Source organism: Bufo bufo, chromosome 4 (genome assembly GCF_905171765.1).
Source record: "Bufo bufo chromosome 4, aBufBuf1.1, whole genome shotgun sequence".
Lineage (NCBI taxonomy): Eukaryota > Metazoa > Chordata > Amphibia > Anura > Bufonidae > Bufo > Bufo bufo.
This window is the reverse complement of record NC_053392.1, coordinates 492767442-492787863: the sequence shown is the minus strand read 5'-3', so window position 1 is coordinate 492787863 and position 20422 is coordinate 492767442.

The window sequence follows — 20422 nt, the reverse complement described above, 5'->3', positions numbered from 1 at the left end:
CTCACATGAACTCACCATACCCCTCACGGAATCCAAATGCGTAAAATTTTTTAGACATTTATATTCCAGACTTCTTCTCACGCTTTAGGGCCCCTAGAATGCCAGGGCAGTATAAATACCCCACATGTGACCCCATTTCGGAAAGAAGACACCCCCAGGTATTCCGTGAGGGGCATATTGAGTCCATGAAAGATTGAAATTTTTGTCCCAAGTTAGCGGAACGGGAGACTTTGTGAGAAAAAAATAAAAAATATCAATTTCCGCTAACTTGTGCCAAAAAAAAAAAATTTCTATGAACTCGCCATGCCCCTCATTGAATACCTTGGGGTGTCTTCTTTCCAAAATGTGGTCACATGTGGGGTATTTATACTGCCCTGGCATTCTAGGGGCCCCAAAGCGTGAGAAGAAGTCTGGTATCCAAATGTCTAAAAATGCCCTCCTAAATGGAATTTGGGCCCATTTGCGCATCTAGGCTGCAAAAAAGTGTCACACATCTGGTATCTCCGTACTCAGGAGAAGGTGGGGAATGTGTTTTGGGGTGTCATTTTACATATACCCATGCTGGGTGAGATAAATATCTTGGTCAAATGCCAACTTTGTATAAAAAAATGGGAAAAGTTGTCTTTTGCCAAGATATTTCTCTCACCCAGCATGGGTATATGTAAAAAGACACCCCAAAACACATTCCCCAACTTCTCCCGAGTACGGAGATACCAGATGTGTGACACTTTTTTGCAGCCTAGGTGGGCAAAGGGGCCCATATTCCAAAGAGCACCTTTCGGATTTCACTGGTCATTTACCTACTTCCCACACATTAGGGCCCCTGGAAAATGCCAGGGCAGTATAACTACCCCACAAGTGACCCCATTTTGGAAAGAAGACACCCCAAGGTATTCCGTGAGGGGCATGGCGAGTTCCTAGAATTTTTTATTTTTTGTCACAAGTTAGTGGAAAATGATGATTTTTTTTTTTTTTTTTTTTTTTCATACAAAGTCTCATATTCCACTAACTTGTGACAAAAAATAAAAACTTCCATGAACTCACTATGCCCATCAGCGAATACCTTGGGGTCTATTCTTTCCAAAATGGGGTCACTTGTGGGGTAGGTATAATGCCCTGGTATTTTAGGGGCCCAAATGTGTGGTAAGGAGTTTGAAATCAAATTCTGTAAAAAATGACGAGTGAAATCCGAAAGGTGCTCTTTGGAATATGGGCCCCTTTGCCCACCTAGGCTGCAAAAAAGTGTCACACATCTGGTATCTCCGTACTCAGGAGAAGGTGGGGAATGTGTTTTGGGGTGTCATTTTACATATACCCATGCTGGGTGAGATAAATATCTTGGTCAAATGCCAACTTTGTATAAAAAAATGGGAAAAGTTGTCTTTTGCCAAGATATTTCTCTCACCCAGCATGGGTATATGTAAAAAGACACCCCAAAACACATTCCCCAACTTCTCCCGAGTACGGAGATACCAGATGTGTGACACTTTTTTGCAGCCTAGGTGGGCAAAGGGGCCCATATTCCAAAGAGCACCTTTCGGATTTCACTGGTCATTTACCTACTTACCACACATTAGGGCCCCTGGAAAATGCCAGGGCAGTATAACTACCCCACAAGTGACCCCATTTTGGAAAGAAGACACCCCAAGGTATTCCGTGAGGGGCATGGCGAGTTCCTAGAATTTTTTATTTTTTGTCACAAGTTAGTGGAAAATGATGATTTTTTTTTTTTTTTTTTTTCATACAAAGTCTCATATTCCACTAACTTGTGACAAAAAATAAAAACTTCCATGAACTCACTATGCCCATCAGCGAATACCTTGGGGTCTCTTCTTTCCAAAATGGGGTCACTTGTGGGGTAGTTATACTGCCCTGGCATTCTAGGGGCCCAAATGTGTGGTAAGGAGTTTGAAATCAAATTCTGTAAAAAATGACGAGTGAAATCCGAAAGGTGCTCTTTGGAATATGGGCCCCTTTGCCCACCTAGGCTGCAAAAAAGTGTCACACATCTGGTATCTCCGTACTCGGGAGAAGTTGGGGAATGTGTTTTGGGGTGTCTTTTTACATATACCCATGCTGGGTGAGAGAAATATCTTGGCAAAAGACAACTTTTCCCATTTTTTTATACAAAGTTGGCATTTGACCAAGATATTTATCTCACCCAGCATGGGTATATGTAAAATGACACCCCAAAACACATTCCCCAACTTCTACTGAATACGGAGATACCAGATGTGTGACACTTTTTTGCAGCCTAGGTGGGCAAAGGGGCCCACATTCCAAAGAGCACCTTTCGGATTTCACTCGTCATTTTTTACAGAATTTGATTTCAAACTCCTTACCACACATTTGGGCCCCTAGAATGCCAGGGCAGTATAACTACCCCACAAGTGACCCCATTTTGGAAAGAAGAGACCCCAAGGTATTTCGTGATGGGCATAGTGAGTTCATGGAAGTTTTTATTTTTTGTCACAAGTTAGTGGAATATGAGACTTTGTAAGAAAAAAAAATCAAAAAAAAAAATCATCATTTTCCGCTAACTTGTGACAAAAAATAAAAAGTTCTATGAACTCACTATGCCCATCAGCGAATACCTTAGGGTGTGTACTTTCCGAAATGGGGTCATTTGTGGGGTGTTTGTACTGTCTGGGCATTGTAGAACCTCAGGAAACATGACAGGTGCTCAGAAAGTCAGAGCTGCTTCAAAAAGCGGAAATTCACATTTTTGTACCATAGTTTGTAAACGCTATAACTTTTACCCAAAGCATTTTTTTTTTACCCAAACATTTTTTTTTTATCAAAGACATGTAGAACAATAAATTTAGAGCTAAATTTATATATGGATGTCGTTTTTTTTTGCAAAATTTTACAACTGAAAGTGAAAAATGTCATTTTTTTGCAAAAAAATCGTTAAATTTCGATTAATAACAAAAAAAGTAAAAATGTCAGCAGCAATGAAATACCACCAAATGAAAGCTCTATTAGTGAGAAGAAAAGGAGGTAAAATTGATTTGGGTGGTAAGTTGCATGACCGAGCAATAAACGGTGAAAGTAGTGTAGGTCAGAAGTGTAAAAAGTGGCCTGGTCTTTCAGGGTGTTTAAGCACTGGGGGCTGAGGTGGTTAAGCTATGTGTTGCCAAATGGCATTGTGAATTGTCTCACACATGAAGCAGGGACTTTACTAGAAGTTATATCTGCTACCAAAACAAATTAAGAAAAGCATGAATACATCATTAAGAACCAAGCCGAAGACACAAGGTTGGGAGAAACAGAATGACTACAATAAATATTGCATGGACACATCTACAGAAGAGAATGGCCTTCATTTTTTTCATTTTTTTAGGCCAAAATGAATAGGGATCAAGACCAAGAATTGGCAGGTCAACAAGCACCTCCCACTAAGAAGCACAAGTCTGGAAGCCAAAAAAGAAAAAAGAGAAGCAGATACTGGAAGACAAAATCAAGAAGCTAGCTTCCATTGACCGCTTCTTCAGGAAAAGTACACCTAAGGAGAATGAAGAGTCCTCCATTTGCACTACATCAGATATTCAACCAAGTGTCACTACCTCTCAAGAAGCACGTTTGAGCATTAAAGAAGTCAGTGAACTGGTTGTAGACCCTTCAGACCAGCACCAGCAAACCTTGTCCTGTAATTCTAGACATCCAGCAGAATGGCCTGATGTAATCACCGATCTACTGAGATGTCAAACTATCAAAAGGGGCCCTAAGTAACTGAAGCTAGAAGATTTTCCACTTACAGATTTTCCAGATGGTACAAAAAGAAGATTCTCATCTGGTCATTATTACAGATTGCTGGGTAGTGGGAAAAAGGTTCCACGAGATTGGCTCATTTACTCAGTGCTTGGAGATTCCACATATTGATTTTGTTGCAGGCTATTTGATAATGAAGCTAAATCAAATTTCTCAAGCCCATATGGATTTAGAGACTGGAAGCATGTCAGTGGCAAGAGATCCTTGCATTCCCACGAAATATTTAGAAGCCACCTGTCTAATTATGCACAATGGAAAGATCTGGAATCTAGCATAAAAAAAGAAACTACTGTTGACAAAGATTTGCGTCGACAACTCCATTTGGAAGAACAAAGATGGCGCAAAGTATTTTTGCTCTTTCTGAAAGTAATTCTCTGAATGGCAAAAAACAATCTGCCAGATGATCATCAGATACGGTGTTCACAGAACATAATGGTATTTTTCTCCAATTACTGGAGCTGATCTCTGAATTTGATCTGGTTCTCAAGGAACACTTGCAACGTGCCAAAGAAGGAACCAATGCGCATTATCTGAGCAAGGATATGCAAAACAAATTTATGTGTTTAATTGCCAATGAAGTAATTTAAATAATCATAAAAAAGGTGAGAAAAGCTAAATATTTTAGCATCATTGTAGACTGCACCCCAGACATCTCCAAACAAGAGCAGTTGTCACTTGTGCTGCGATATGTGGACATTGATGATGTTAGCAAAACAGTGGAAGTCAAGGAAAGCTTTCTGGAATTTCTGGCTGTTACAGATACAGATGGAAAAGGTCTTGCAAGTGTTGTTTTGGAAAGACTGACATAATAACATGGACTGTGCATGTCAAACATTCGAGGTCAGTGCTATGACAATGGTGCTAATATGAGGGGACAATACAAAGGAGTTCATGCCTTCTTTGTACCATGTTCTCCACATAACTGGAATCTCGTAATAGTGCACGCTGCAGAGAGCTCAAGCCGAGCAAAACATTTTTATCATCTGTTGAATCGCATTTATGTGTTCTTCTCCCGAGCAACTAACAGGTGGGAAGTGGCTTCAGAGCATTTGTCACATCTGACACTTAAAGCTCTGTCTCAGACACGATGGTGTGCTTGCCTTGAATCAGTAAAAGCTATTTTGTTACAGTTTCCCCAACTTGTTGATGCTTTAGAAGTTTTTTTTACATGGTACCCAATATTCCAGTGACACATACAGTGAAGCAAAGATGTTATTGGATTCCTTATGCACATACCCCTTTGTTGTCTCTTTATGTGTATGGTATGCCATTCTCCTCCAGTTCAACCAAATTAGCCTGGCTGTACAAACAAAAATCATTAATGTTTCAAGCGTTATTCCACTTGTAAAATCTATTACCACAGCTTTTAAAGAATACAAGGTGTCAGGTTTCAAACTGAATGTAAGGCATCAGGTATTTGCAAAAATCTGGATATACCTACTGAATACCCAACATACAGGGTTAGAAAGAAAACTCGGCAATGTAGTAACAAAAACTGTCAAGAGCCAGCATGCCAGCAGGCAAGTCGAATATCGTTTTTAGATGCAAGGCAAGAATTTGAAGAAATATTTTTCAAGCCTCTGCTTGAAACTGTCCTTGGTGAAATTGAAATAAGGTTCAATTTTTTGCAAACATATACAGACAAGCTTGGATTTCTATATGACATTAAGAAAGAAGCCGCTGACTGGTCTAACTTACAGCTCCAGTGTTTAAAATTCTCTGACCCAGCAGTTGATGAAGAAGTTATGCTCGAGGAGTTCAAGACACTGGCTAGGATGTTTCCTGAACATCTGTGCCACAGGAGACTTTAAAGTACTGTATATATTCTCCCACAAATTTAATCTGGCATTCCCAAACCTTGTTTTGGCATTGCAGTTGTTGTTAACTGTGCCTGTTTCAGTTGCATCTGCTGAAAGGAGCTTCAGTAAATTGAAGCTAATTCAAAACTACCTAAGGTCCCAAATGTCGCAAGACAGATTAAATACACTGGCGGTTCTTTCAATTGAATCTCAACAAGCAGAATGTGTAGATTTTAATCAGGTAATACATGTTTTTGCAGCACAAAAAACACGTAGATAAGTGTTTTAATTGATTTACACAATATACTACTTTTGTGTTCTGCCAAAAAAGTTCTGGACCATTAATGCTGGAGTCCAACAAGACATTTCATAGTGTTCTACAGTACATTAACTTCTTTTTGTACGTTTTCAAATGTTTTATGTCTTTATAGTATGTTCAAATAAAATATTTTCATATTCAATCTGTTTCTCTTTAGGGGGTGTACAGGAAAAACTGAATACTGTGAGTAGACCTGGGGTATTAAAACACTGGGTAGATGAAAAATTAAGTAGGGGCATAAGGATTAATTCACATATATCCACGCTGTAGCATGTTCTGTCTATTGTATTTGGCACCATACACACTCACCTAAAGAATTATTAGGAACACCTGTTCTATTTCTCATTAATGCAATTATCTAGTCAACCAATCACATGGCATTTGCTTCAATGCATTTAGGGGGGTGGTCCTGGTCAAGACAATCTCCTGAACTCCAAACTGAATGTCAGAATGGGAAAGAAAGGTGATTTAAGCAATTTTGAGCGTGGCATGGTTGTTGGTGCCAGACGGGACAGTCTGAGTATTTCACAATCTGCTCAGTTACTGGGATTTTCACGCACAACCATTTCTACTGTTTACAAAGAATGGTGTGAAAAGGGAAAAACATCGAGTATGCGGCAGTCCTGTGGGCAAAAATTCCTTGTGGATGCTAGAGGTCAGAGGAGAATGGGCCGACTGATTCAAGCTGATAGAAGAGCAACGTTGACTGAAATAACCACTCGTTACAACCGAGGTATGCAGCAAAGCATTTGTGAAGCCACAACACGCACAACCTTGAGGCGGATAGGCTACAACAGCAGAAGACCCCACCGGGTACCACTCATCTCCACTACAAATAGGAAAAAGAGGCTACAATTTGCACAAGCTCACCAAAATTGGACTGTTGAAGACTGGAAAAATGTTGCCTGGTCTGATGAGTCTCGATTTCTGTTGAGACATTCAAATGGTAGAGTCCGAATTTGGCGTAAACAGAATGAGAACATGTATCCATCCTCTGATGGCTACTTCCAGCAGGATAATGCACCATGTCACAAAGCTCGAATCATTTCAAATTGGTTTCTTGAACATGACAATGAGTTCACTGTACTAAAATGGCCCCCACAGTCACCAGATCTCAACCCAATAGAGCATCTTTGGGATGTGGTGGAACGGGAGCTTCGTGCCCTGGATGTGCATCCCTCAAATCTCCATCAACTGCAAGATGCTATCCTATCAATATGGGCCAACATTTCTAAAGAATGCTATCAGCACCTTGTTGAATCAATGCCACGTAGAATTAAGGCAGTTCTGAAGGCAAAAGGGGGTCCAACACCGTATTAGTATGGTGTTCCTAATAATTCTTTAGGTGAGTGAATAATACATGCAGTTTTATTGCAACGTGTGTTATGCAAAATGCCACAAGGGGGCCCACTGAGGCTTTATCGCCCAAGGGCTCACATGAACCTGGAGCCGGCCCTGGATGCGATGGTCTGGCATCCTTATGACGTGGCCTGGAGAAGACTTCTGTATCTGGCAACTTATACTGCCACTGGATTCTCATAATTCTATGGAGGCAAGTCATGTGAAAGTGGTTCAGCCATCTAGCATGTCTTCAGTATACTGTCCAGGTCTCACTAGCATACATCAGGGTGGTTAACACTACTGCCCGGTAGACTTTAAGCATTGTATCAAGGCTTATTCCACGGCGGTCCCACACAATGGTCCGCAGTCTGCCGAATGCAGAACTTGCCTTTGCAATTCTGCAGTTGACCTCGATGACAATTGTCACTGCACGGGAGAGGGTATTGCCAAGATACGTATTTTGGTCCACTCAATGCAGCTTCTGTCCTTTCACTGTGATGGTAGGTTCTTGATATTGAGATTTCGGAGCTGGCTGGTACATCACTTCAGTTGATGATGAGGCCAAAGTTGTCACATGCTGCTGCGAATTTGTCCATACTGGCTAGCATTTCCTGCTCTGATTCCACATTAAGGGCACAATCATCAGCAAAAAGAAACACGAAACACAGTCTGTTTTACCTTAGTGTCATCCTTGAGTCTTTGTAGGTTGAACAGTTTCCCATCGGTTCTATAGCTCAGATTGATTCCCAGTAAACTGTTCTGAAAGGAATCTGACAGCATGGCTGAAAACAATATGCTGAACAGGCTTGGTGTGAGCACGCACCATTGTTTCACGCCATATGTGACAGGGAAGGCCTCTGAAGATACACCATTGCTCAGGACCCGAGCCGCCATACCTTCATGGAATTGCCGTACCATCAGGATGAATCTGTCTGGGCATCCAAACTTTGACATAATGTGCCATAAGCCTTCGCGACTAAGGCTACTTTCACACTCACGTTTGGTGCGGATCCGTCATGGATCTGCACAAACGCATCCATTCAGATAATACAACCGCATGCATTCGTTCAGAATGGATCCGTTTGTATTATCTTTAACATAGCCAAAACTGATCCATCTTGAACGCCATTGAAAGTCCACGGGGGACGGATCCGTTTTCTATTGTGCCATATTGTGTCAGTGAAAACAGATCCGTCCCCATTGACTTACATTGTGTGTCAGGACGGATCAGTTTGGCTCAGTTTCGTCAGACGGACACTAAAACGCTGCAAGCAGCGTTTTGTTGTCCGCCTCCAAAGTGGAATGGAGGCGGAACTGAGCCAAACTGATGCATTCTGAGCGTTTCCTTATTCATTCAGAATGCAATAAGGGCAAAACTGATCAGTTTTGGACCGTTTGTGAGATCCCTGAACGGATCTCACAAACAGAAACCAAAACGCCAGTGTGAAAGTAGCCTGACTGTGTCAAAAGCCTTGGTAAGATCTATAAAGGTGGTGTATAGTTCACGATTTTGCTCCTGGCATTTCTCCTGAAGCTGTCGAGCTGCAAATATAATGTCCACCGTGCCACACTCTTTGCGATAACTACACTGTGTCTCAGGTAGAAGACCCCGTTCCAGATGATCGATCAGACGATTTAGCAACATTCGTGCCAAGATCTTGCCTGCAATTGATAAAAGTGATATTCCTCTATAATTATCGCAGACTTGTCTGTTTCCTTTCCTCTTATAAAGGTGTTCGATGGACGCGTCTTTCAGTTCCTGAGGTATGGAACCTTGATTCCAGAAAGACTGGAACAGATTTTTCAACAAGCACTGCACCACCAGCCTTACAGACTTCCGCCAGAATTCCATCAGATCCTGGCGCCTTACCGCTGGACAATTGACTGATGGCCTGTAAAGTTTCAGCCTCTGATGGTGGGACATACAGGCTATAGTTGATGTCCACCTGGGGTATTTTGTCAATTGCCTCATTATTGATAGTAGAAGGGCGGTTTAGCACAGAGTGGAAATGTTCAGCCCAACGCTGTAGAATCAGAGTTTTCTCAGTGGTGAGAGTTGTACCATTCAAATCCAGTAGAGGATAGCTTCCTGAAGACTGAGGTCCATACAGGGATCTGATGACTTTATAGAAACGTTTGGTATAGTTTCTATCAGCAAACTTCTGAATTTCATCTGCTTTGGCATTCAGCCAGGAGTCCTGCATCTTACGGAGTTTACTCTGTATAGTCCTGCAAGTGTTGATAAAAGCATTTTTCTTTGCAAATTACGATGGGTCATTTTGATGAGCACGATGAAGGTGATATTTTTCGGCTAACAAGGCCTTAATCTCTTCATCGCTTTCATCACAACCATTAGACCTGAGCCGCCTGTGTGCAGGTCCGCGTCCATAGATCCCAGTGATTCCACACCTGCTGCTTCATTGATCGCCTATCGCCACAGGACTTTGAACTGATCGAGATGTCAAGACTTACGTGTGAATTGGACTTAAGTGAGGGAGCGATGCGCAGAGTCAGCCTCACTCTGTCTTCCCAGATTACATCTTGCTACAATGGCAGGACAGAAGTCGAGACGGTTGGGAATGGGTCGAGCACAGTCGTTGACCAGGGCATCTTTTGTGTCTTGCCATGCTCTTAGCATACCACATCGCTTACAGATACTGACTTTACGACTGTTGGTCCTATTTATTAGATCTCATCCGCTCACTCCGCCAGACTCTGTCTTCACATGCTCGGGATAGACAAATCCCTCTGTTACCGAAGGTCAATGACCCAACAGCTACTCTCAGCCTGGTTTAGCCAGCCTGTCAAAGCTGTTGCCCAGGGTGTGGCCACGCATGTTATGGCTGCTAGGAGCCAAAGGTGAGAGCTGAGTGTCAGGTGGGGACCAAAGGTGTATGAGCTGCCTTGAAAAGAGCATGACATGCCCCCCACCAGAGGTACTACCCCTCCCTAGACACCCCATACACCCCATATATATATATATATATATACATGTATATACACAGACACATGTGTGTGTGTATGTATATATATATATATATATATATATATATATAGTGATAAAAGACGGACAGCACTCCAGATAAAAAAGCAATGGTATTTATTCACCCATGTGGATGGCAACGTTTCAGCTCATACAAGAGCCTTTTTCAAGCGTATGAGCTGAAACGTTGCCATCCACATGGGTGAATAAACACCATTGCTTTTTTATCTGGAGTGCTGTCCGTCTTTCCTCACTGTTCATATGGGGTATGCAGCTACATCCCTGGACCTAGCACCCACATTGCTTTACTCCGGTGCCGCCATTATTTTCTCTTTTATATATATATATATATATATATATATATATGCACACACACACACATGCACGTTTCCTTATTACCTTGCTGTGTGTCTTTTAAATGACTTTGTTGTAATTTTGAGAATAGTAATGTTTAACTCCTTAAAGGGATTGTCCAAGACATTTAAAAATCACAGATAAAGCAGTAGAAGAGATGTTATAAAATAACAAAAGAAGCAGGCTTGGTAGGATTGATCTATCCAGGAATGGAAGCAACCTTTGCAATTGTATGGGGCCCACAGTGGCAGTGTCAATTGTGACCACGGCATCTGAGGCGGATTTCCCCAGGAGCGCTGTGTTACCGGGGTCCAAACCGCTTGCCCTCATGGAGATCAGGGAAGTTGATTGAATGCCATTTACTATAATGGGGTCCAGTGGAGATCTGGCCATTACCCAGCAAGTACCGTATGTCGGGAATTGGCCGGTCAAATACCACTGCATGCAACATTTTTTGTCTGGACAATTCCTGGTATCCTTCGCCAGAACAGCCTAACGGAGAGCACAGTCGTACGTGCGAAAGAAGCCTAAGGCTACAGCAACACAGAAGCGTGTCTCATGCAACATGAGATGGCATTGTTGTATTGCGACATTATATTTAATGATTGGATAATGACAATTGCACAATTGACTAATAATGCAACACATAAAATGCTGCGAATTCAATGTGACAGTTAGAGATGAGCGAATTGAATCCCATGAAGTGAAATTCAATACGAATTTCAGGATAAATTTGATTCGCCTAGAAGCCGAATTTCCTTGTGCTTCGTGTCAGCGAATCGATTTAAGCTAAAATAGTATAAAAAAACGTACCTTCTCCATTTCCTCGCAACGGGCTGCCAGCCTCCATCTTGCTTGAAGATCTCTGCCAAAATCCCGTGCAGTGCAGTCACGAAGCAAATTTTTTGGTGAAATTCGGCGAATTAGCTGTATCAAACTTTTAAGAAATTCGCTCATCTCTAGTGACAGTCATAAACAATTCAACACTGTTGGATTTTTGATAGCAAGTCACATATGACTTTGCCATCAGAGACCACAATGGAAGTTGCACTCGTCATGCAACTTCTTGCAACTTGGCTGTTTTTTTGTTTTTTTTTTACTGCCAAATCACAGCTTAAAATATGCTCGCAAATGTTTGTGGTTGTGCTACTTTTCTGAGACTAGCTGTCATGCAAAATATGTCGCTTTGTAACTCTAGCCTTACATAAAATACACTGCTCAAAAAAATAAAGGGAACACAAAAATAACACATCCTAGATCTGAATTAATTAAATATTTTTCTGAAATACTTTGTTCTTTACAAAAATTTAAAACTGGAAATCAAATTTTTTAACCCATGGAAGTCTGGATTTGGAGTCACCCTCAAAATTAAAGTGGAAAAACACACTACAGGCTGATCCAACTTTGATGTAATGTCCTTAAAACAAGTCAAAATGAGGCTCAGTAGTGTGTGGCCTCCACGTGCCTGTATGACCTCCCTACAACGCCTGTGCATGCTCCTGATGAGGTGGCGGACGGTCTCCTGAGGGATCTCCTCCCAGATCTGGACTAAAGCATCTGCCAACTCCTGGACAGTCTGTGGTGCAACGTGACGTTGGTGGATAGAGCGAGACATGATGTCCCAGATGTGCTTAATTGGATTCAGGTCTAAGGGAACGGGGGGGCCAGTCCATAGCATCAATGCCTTCGTCTTGCAGGAACTGCTGACACACTCCAGCCACATGAGGTCTAGCATTGTCTTGCATTAGGAGGAACCCAGGGCCAACCGCACCAGCATATGGTCTCACAAGGGGTCTGAGGATCTCATTTCGGTCCCTAATGGCAGTCAGGCTACCTCTGGCGAGCAGATGGAGGGCTGTGCGGCCCTCCAAAGAAATGCCACCCCACACCATTACTGACCCAATGCCAAACCGGTCATGCTGGAGGATGTTGCAGGCAGCAGAACGTTCTCCATGGGGTCTCCAGACTCTGTCACATCTCTCACATGTGCTCAGTGTGAACCTGCTTTCATCTGTGAAGAGCACAGGGCGCCAGTGGCGAATTTGCCAATCTTGGTGTTCTCTGGCAAATGCCAACCGTCCTGCACGGTGTTGGGCTGTAAGCACAACCCCCACCTGTGGACGTCGGGCCCTCATATCACCCTCATGGAGTCTGTTTCTGACCGTTTGAGCAGACACATGCACATTGGTGGCCTGCTGGAGGTCATTTTGCAGGGCTCTGGCAGTGCTCCTCCTGTTCCTCCTTGCACAAAGGCGGAGGTAGCGGTCCTGCTGCTGGGTTGTTGCCCTCCTACGGCCTCCTCCATGTCTCCTGATGTACTGGCCTGTCTCCTGGTAGTGCCTCCATGCTCTGGACACTACGCTGACAGACACAGCAAACCTTCTTGCCACAGCTCGCATTGATGTGCCATCCTGGATAAGCTGCACTACCTGAGCCACTTGTGTGGGTTGTAGACTCCGTCTCATGCTACCACTAGAGTGAAAGCACTGCCAGCATTCAAAAGTGACCAAAACATCAGCCAGGAAGCATAGGAACTGAGAAGTGGTCTGTGGTTACCACCTGCAGAACCACTCCTTTATTGGGGGTGTCTTGCTAATTGCCTATAATTTCCACCTGTTGTCTATCCCATTTGCACAACAGCATGTGAAATTGATTGTCACTCAGTGTTGCTTCCTAAGTGGACAGTTTGATTTCACAGGAGTGTGATTGACTTGGAGTTACATTGTGTTGTTTAAGTGTTCCCTTTATTTTTTTGAGCAGTGTATTAGCAACACAATCTGTTACATACCTGTATGGAGAGATAGTCCAATAGCCCAACCTTCATGTCAATCCTTACCAGTGCTACCTCCATATCTCTGTATATTCAGGTACACTGAAGGTCTCCTGATGAATGGTTGCATACAGTATTGCCGTGGCTACCTAGATCTGTCAGCAACACCAGTGGCCTACTGAAATTTAATGTACCTGGGTAGTTCATATAAATTAAATTAGTAGGTAAATGTATTTATCTTTAGGAAACTTTATGTGAATCACTGCATGTTGACTGCACAGTTATCCAAAAGAATAAATGACTAATTTTAATTTTCAATTAATTCAGCCTGATAACACCAGAAATTAAAGTCATATTAAGGATTTGCCCCCCTGAACTTTTTGCAGGTGGCAAATTAATCCTACATGCATTATACATGAAGTATCACAATGTCAAATCATTTTATTGCAACTGATTCCTGAATTAAAAGTTCTAACAACTCCCTCATTTCTTGCTGCAGTATGACATTCATAATTGTTTCTCATTCCATCAGTGTCATGGTTCAGTACATATGGAGAACTGCATATTAGAAAAGTCAAGTCTTTTATATAGGAGGCTCAAAAAAACTGGCTTGAAAAGTACAACCAGAAATGCTCCAATGGTTTCTTTGTTACTAGTCAAATAAAGTTGGATCCAATGCTGAACTACTACTATTTTTAACCCTCCAAATATTATAGAAGGAATTATTTTTTATATTTATTGACCCCATCTATAAAGGAGGTATCTTATGTCTAGCAAATACATTGGGCACATTTATTAAAGTAAATTTTCCATTTTTGTCTTGAAGAGAGCACAGAATGTACTAGACAGGCTAAATTGGTGCACACATTTTGGAGAATCTGGAGCAATTTGTTTAAACATGCAGAACATCTGAAATATCACTTAAATATTGTAAAATAATAAAAATGATGCATTCATTATGTTACTTGACATCGGTTGCCCAGGTGGGTGCACTTCATAAATTTGACCAATACTTAACAGGCTTAAAGGGAACCTGTCAGCATGAAAATGCTAAATAATCTGCAGGCAGCATGTTATAGAGCAAGAGGAGCTGAGCAGATTGATATATAGTTTTATGAGGAAAAATTCTGTACTTTTATTTTATTCATTTACATTTCCTGTCATTCTGGGCTTTGAATTCACGGATGTCGTCCAATCGGTGATTGACAGCTACAGTATCTCTGTGGTCACAGTCATAGAGAGAATTATGCCAATCACTGATAGGATCTCCTCCCTGACTTCAAAGCCCAGAATCAGAAAGAATTTAAATTATTGAAATACACATTATCATGATCATGTTGTAGTAGTATAAATTGTAAGATAATTTCTTTAAAGGAGTTTTCCATTAAATTAATACTGATGACATATCCCCAGGAAAATCAGCAATAGAACTACATAGCTCCATCAGTTATGTATTGGCATAGCTGGTAATTGTAGTGTTGCTCTCATTCACTTCAATAGGAGCATCACTGCAGTAACCATCTGCACCCTTTTTTGGTCATATAAGGCCCTTTATTTTTATGTCGTTTTTATTTTATTTTTATTTTTTTCAATAACAAGGAAAATGAATAAAGGGTAAATAGTCTCTTTCACACATCATTAAATGTATTTATTTTTTGTTAATAGCACTATGTATAAATAAAATATATTTTTAATTAACAGTCACTGGGGGATGGGACTAGAAACTGTGGTGTGACATGTAGTGATGTTTTTATTATTTTCTCTTAAAAAAATTTTTTTATTTGTATTTATTTATTTTGTATTTTACCTTCCCCCTCATATACAAGACATTTGGTGGACATTTAACATTAGTGATAGATGAACATCGGCCGGGACGATTCGCAAAAATTATTGCGCTAACGCAATCAAATGTTCGCGAACCACAAGTTCGCGGCGGGCCACATTTACTTTAATTCATATTTTCAGCCACCAAATACTTACAAGAAGTGCACAAATCGTCCCACAACATGGACAGTGACATACCAGAGGGAAATCAATGGCAAAAATTCCCCCCAAAAATATGTATTTTAATCAGAGGCCATTTTTATGCATTTTAAAGGGAAATTCTCAGAAATGTGCCCTGAAAACTTTTATTTTAGGCCACGGTAGTACGGTCCTTAAAAATTAGGCATTCACCTGACATAAAAGAAATTGTGATTATGTGGCTCGAGGTACATTTTGCGGTCAATGGATAAAATTTTTAATGTAGGCTACAGGAGTACAAGCCCCAAACATTAGGCATTCACTGGATGGAAAGGAACAAGTAATTTATGTACTTGGAGGTACATTAGACGGTCATTGGATATCAATTTTACTGCAGGCTAGTGGACTATATGCCCCAAAAATGATTCATTCAACGTACAGAAATGAACAATTGATAATGTGGCTGGGGGTACATTAGGCGGTCACCGTATAACAATTTTACTGTTGGCCAGTTAGATCACAGGCCCCAAAAATTATGCATTCACCGTACATAAATGATCAAGTGATTATGTGGCTGGAGGTTATTAGACGGCCATTCAATATGTAACGGAGTTCCGAAGGTGCACTCGGTCACCCATTACCCGCAGACCTGTTGCTTAGCTTTGGAAATGAGGATCTGTGTTTGACCTCATTCCCAGGGCGGCGTTACTAGCTGGGTGGCTCCCTGCTCCTAAGTCTGCCTTGAGCGCCGAGCTGATCACTCGGTGCTAGACTGGTTGGTCTGTCGGTCATGTGACGCTGGCCACATCACATGACCCTCACTCCCCACTATAAATACAGGCAGCCTGCTGGCCACAGGTTGCCTGTTAATTTAGGTTCCACCTGTGATTTGGTCTTTCCTGGTGTACTTACCTCCTGCTCCTTGTGTACTTTGCTGCTCTCCTGGTATTTATGACCCCGGCTTCTCCTGACAATTCTCTGCTTGCTCCCTTTGTACTTTGTAGCTTTCCTGGTATTGACTCGTTCCGTTCACGTCCTGTTGTTTGTCTGTATGTCATCCCTGCACTTATTCCAAGTTAGGGATTGCCGTCCAGTTGTCCCCTGTCATTAGGACTCGCGAGGCAAGTAGGCAGGGCCAGGGGTAAGGGTGGAGCGCAGTGGTCACTTCCCTTCCCCCTGTGTGTGTGTGTATGCGACCGTTACAGATTAACAGGCCCAATAACTACTGTATTATGAATCCTCTGGTGACCCTGACTGACCATGTCTCTAATCTGACGCAGAGGGTGCAGGAGTTAGGAGAAAAACTCAGTTCTTTTGAGTTAGGGCAAGGTTCTTCCACTCCTCAGGCCTCCAGTCCGCATTTTGAGCCCCAGATTAAGCTCCCAGAACCCTTTTCTGGAGACCGGAAGAAGTTTCTCTCTTTTAAGGAGAATTGTAAACTTTACTTCCGTTTGCGCCCCGTGTCCTCTGGCCCCGAGAGTCAACGCGTGGGCATTATCATTTCCCGATTACAGGGTGATCCCCAGGACTGGGCGTTCTCTTTACCTGCTGGCGCCAGTTGTTTATATTCTGTGGAGGGGTTCTTTCAGGCCCTGGGTACCCTCTATGATGAACCAGACAGGGCTCTAGTAGCCGAGACGGCTCTAAAGGCACTGGTTCAGGGCAATCTACCAGCAGAGGATTATTGCACCCAATTTAGAAGGTGGGGTGTCCCCTCAGGATGGAACGAACCAGCCCTGAAGAGTCAGTTCAGGTCAGGTCTGTCTGATAAATTAAAGGATCTTCTGGTCAGTTATCAACTTCCAGAGACCTTAGAGGAGATGATGACCCTTGTTGTCCGACTCGACCGACGGGTTAGAGAGAGACGACAGGAACAACAGTTCTCTTCCCAGATGGTGGTCCAGCCAGAGGCCTATCCCAGAGACAATGCTGAGGTCTCCACCGAGGAACCCATGCAGGTTGGCATGACCCGAGGGAATCTTCGCCGCAGACGTGGAGAATGCTTTTACTGTGGAGATCCTGACCATTGGATCAACCAGTGTCCTAAGAAGGTCCTCTCTGTCAAGTCTCCTAAGGCAAGGCAACCTAAAGACCAGGTACACCCTGAATTTTCTAAATGTAAGCTTTCGGTACCCATTACGATTTCTCTGGGAGTAGATAAATGGCCGGGTAAGGCCTTTATTGATTCTGGCTCAGCGGCTAGCTTTATTGACTCTGAGTATGCTGTAAGATTGGGTATTCCTATGTTTGCCTTACCAACTCCTATCCATGTCATGGCTATTGATGCTACTCCTCTTATTGGTGGTACGGTGAGCTTATGTACCTCGGAGATTTCTCTAACCGTGGGTGTGTGCCACTCAGAGAGATGTTCGCTTTTAGTCCTGGAGAACCTACCGACTGAGGTTGTACTAGGTTTGCCTTGGCTCCGACTACATAACCCCACTATAGATTGGTCCAATGGGGAGTTGGTGAGATGGGGGCCTAAGTGTGACTCGTGCTTGTCCGTGGTACAGGCTGGGGTCTCAGTAAAGTCTGATACTTTACCCACTGTTGTTATGGAATATTCTGATGTATTCTCATCACCAACCCCGGAGGTTCTACCCCCCCATAGACCTTATGATTGTACCATAGAGCTAGTAGAGGGGGCCAAGTTTCCTAAAGGACGAATTTATAATCTTTCTATGCCCGAACGCAAGGCCATGGAAGATTATATTAAGGAGAGCCTTGATAAAGGGCATATTAGACCTTCTGTCTCTCCTATGGGGGCGGGGTTTTTCTTCGTTAAGAAAAAAGATGGTAGTCTTAGGCCATGTATCGATTACCGGAGATTAAATAAAATCACTGTCCAGAATAGATACTCCCTCCCATTGATTCCGGATTTATTTAACCAGGTTCTGGGGGCAACCTGGTTTTCCAAAATTGACCTGAAATGGGCATACAATCTAATCCGAATCAAGGAGGGAGACGAATGGAAGACGGCGTTCAATACTCCGGTAGGACACTTTGGATATCAGGTGATGCCTTTTGGACTCAGCAATGCCCCAGCTGTGTTCCAAAACTTCATGAACGACATTCTTAGGGAGTTCGTAGGTAAATTTGTTATTGTTTATCTTGACGACATTTTGATATTCTCTCCTGACTTCGAATCCCATGTGTCTCATGTTAAACAAGTATTAGAGGTGTTGAGGGAGAATCAGCTATCCGCTAAACAAGAGAAATGTGTCTTTGGTGTACAGGAGATTCTGTTTCTAGGGCATGTTCTGACTCCTCACGCCTTCAAGATGGATCCTGGTAAGGTACTAGCAATTAAGGAATGGGTAAGACTTCATCCTTAAAGGCCTTACAACGGTTCTTAGGTTTTGACAATTACTATCGTAAATTTATTATGAATTTTTCCGTAATTGCTAAACCGTTGACCGACCTTACTAAGAAAGGGGCGGATTTGGAGAATTGGTCTACTGAGGCCATTTCTTCATTTGAAAAATTAAAAAAGGCATTCAGTAGCGCTCCCATTCTGATCCAGCCTGATCAGGAGAAACCTTTTATTGTGGAGGTGGATGCGTCCGAGGACGGCGCAGGAGCAGTCCTTTCACAAGGTCCTGCTAGCCTCACTAATCTGAGACCATGTGCCTTCTTCTCCAGGAAATTCTACCACATAGGGAATAGGGAGCTGCTGGCCATTAAATGGGCATTTGAGGAGTGGAGGCATTTTCTGGAGGGGGCAGGCATTGTGTAACTGTTGTCACTGACCATAAAAACCTTATGTTTCTCGAGTCTGCTAAGAGGTTGAATCCCCGTCAAGCCAGATGGGCTCTGTTTTTTACCCATTTTGATTTTTCCATTACGTTCAGGCCGGGAAGTAAAAATGTGAAGGCGGACGCATTATCTCGGAGCTTCCAGGCTTTTCAACCTACTGAGGTACCACCTGAGTCCATCCTGCCAGCAAAAATCTTCTTAGCAGCTCTTACCCAGGATATCTCGGCTCGCATTGGGTCTGAACAACATCTGGCACCGGTATCCACCCCAACAGATAAGTTGTTTGTTCCTGTACAATTTCGTCTACAGCTGTCACGATTCCGCCTTTTGTGGACATCCGGGTTTTGAGGGCACTAAGGATCTGGTTTCTAGATCTTATTGGTGGCCCACTTTAACTAGGGATGTCAAGTCCTACGTGTCAGCCTGTGAGGTTTGTGCCAGGTCCAAGACACCTTGGACTCGCCCTGCTGGTAACCTACGACCCCTACCCATTCCCAGTAGACCCTGGTCCCATATCTCGATGGAATTTATAACTGACCTACCGCCGGTGGAGGGTAAGACTGTAGTTTGGGTAGTGGTCGATAAGTTTAGCAAGATGGTCCATTTCATTCGCCAGTCTAAACTCTCGAATGCCAAAACCCTCGCGTCTATTTTTGTGAAAGAAATTGTTCAATTGCATAGTATCCCGGAAAATATTGTTTCTGACAGGGGTGTGCAGTTTGTGTCCAAATTCTGGAGGGCCTTCTGTCCAAAATGTAAAATTTCATTGTCTTTTTCCTCTGCCTACCACCCTGAGAGTAATGGGCAGACTGAACGCCTTAATCAGTCTGTCAAACAATTCTTGAGGTCGTATGTTGCTGATGACCAGCAATTATGGGTGAAATTTCTTCCATTGGCTGAATTTGCTTTGAATAACCGTGTCAATTCTTCTGCTGGGGTTTCACCTTTCTTTTGTAACCATGGTTTCCATCCCCGTTTTCATTCTGGGTCATCCGTCTCCTCCTCTAACCCTGAGGAGGATAGGCTCTCCTCTGAACTGTGCACAGTTTGGGCCCGGGTTCAATCGAACTTAGAAAAGGCTCAAAGTTCTCAGAAACTCAAGGCCGATAGGAGACGTTCAAGGGGGGTGAATTTTCAGGTTGGGGATAAGGTATGGTTGTCCTCCAAGAATCTCTCTCTTAAGGTAGATTCTAAAAAGTTTGCTCCTCGTTTTATTGGACCATATAAGATCACGGAAGTGATTAACCCGGTATCTTTTAGGTTGGAGCTGCCCGAGTCATTTCACATTCATAATGTGTTCCATAAGTCTCTACTTAAAAAATATTTTGAACTGGTAGTACCATCGAAAGCCTTGCCTCCGCCGGTTC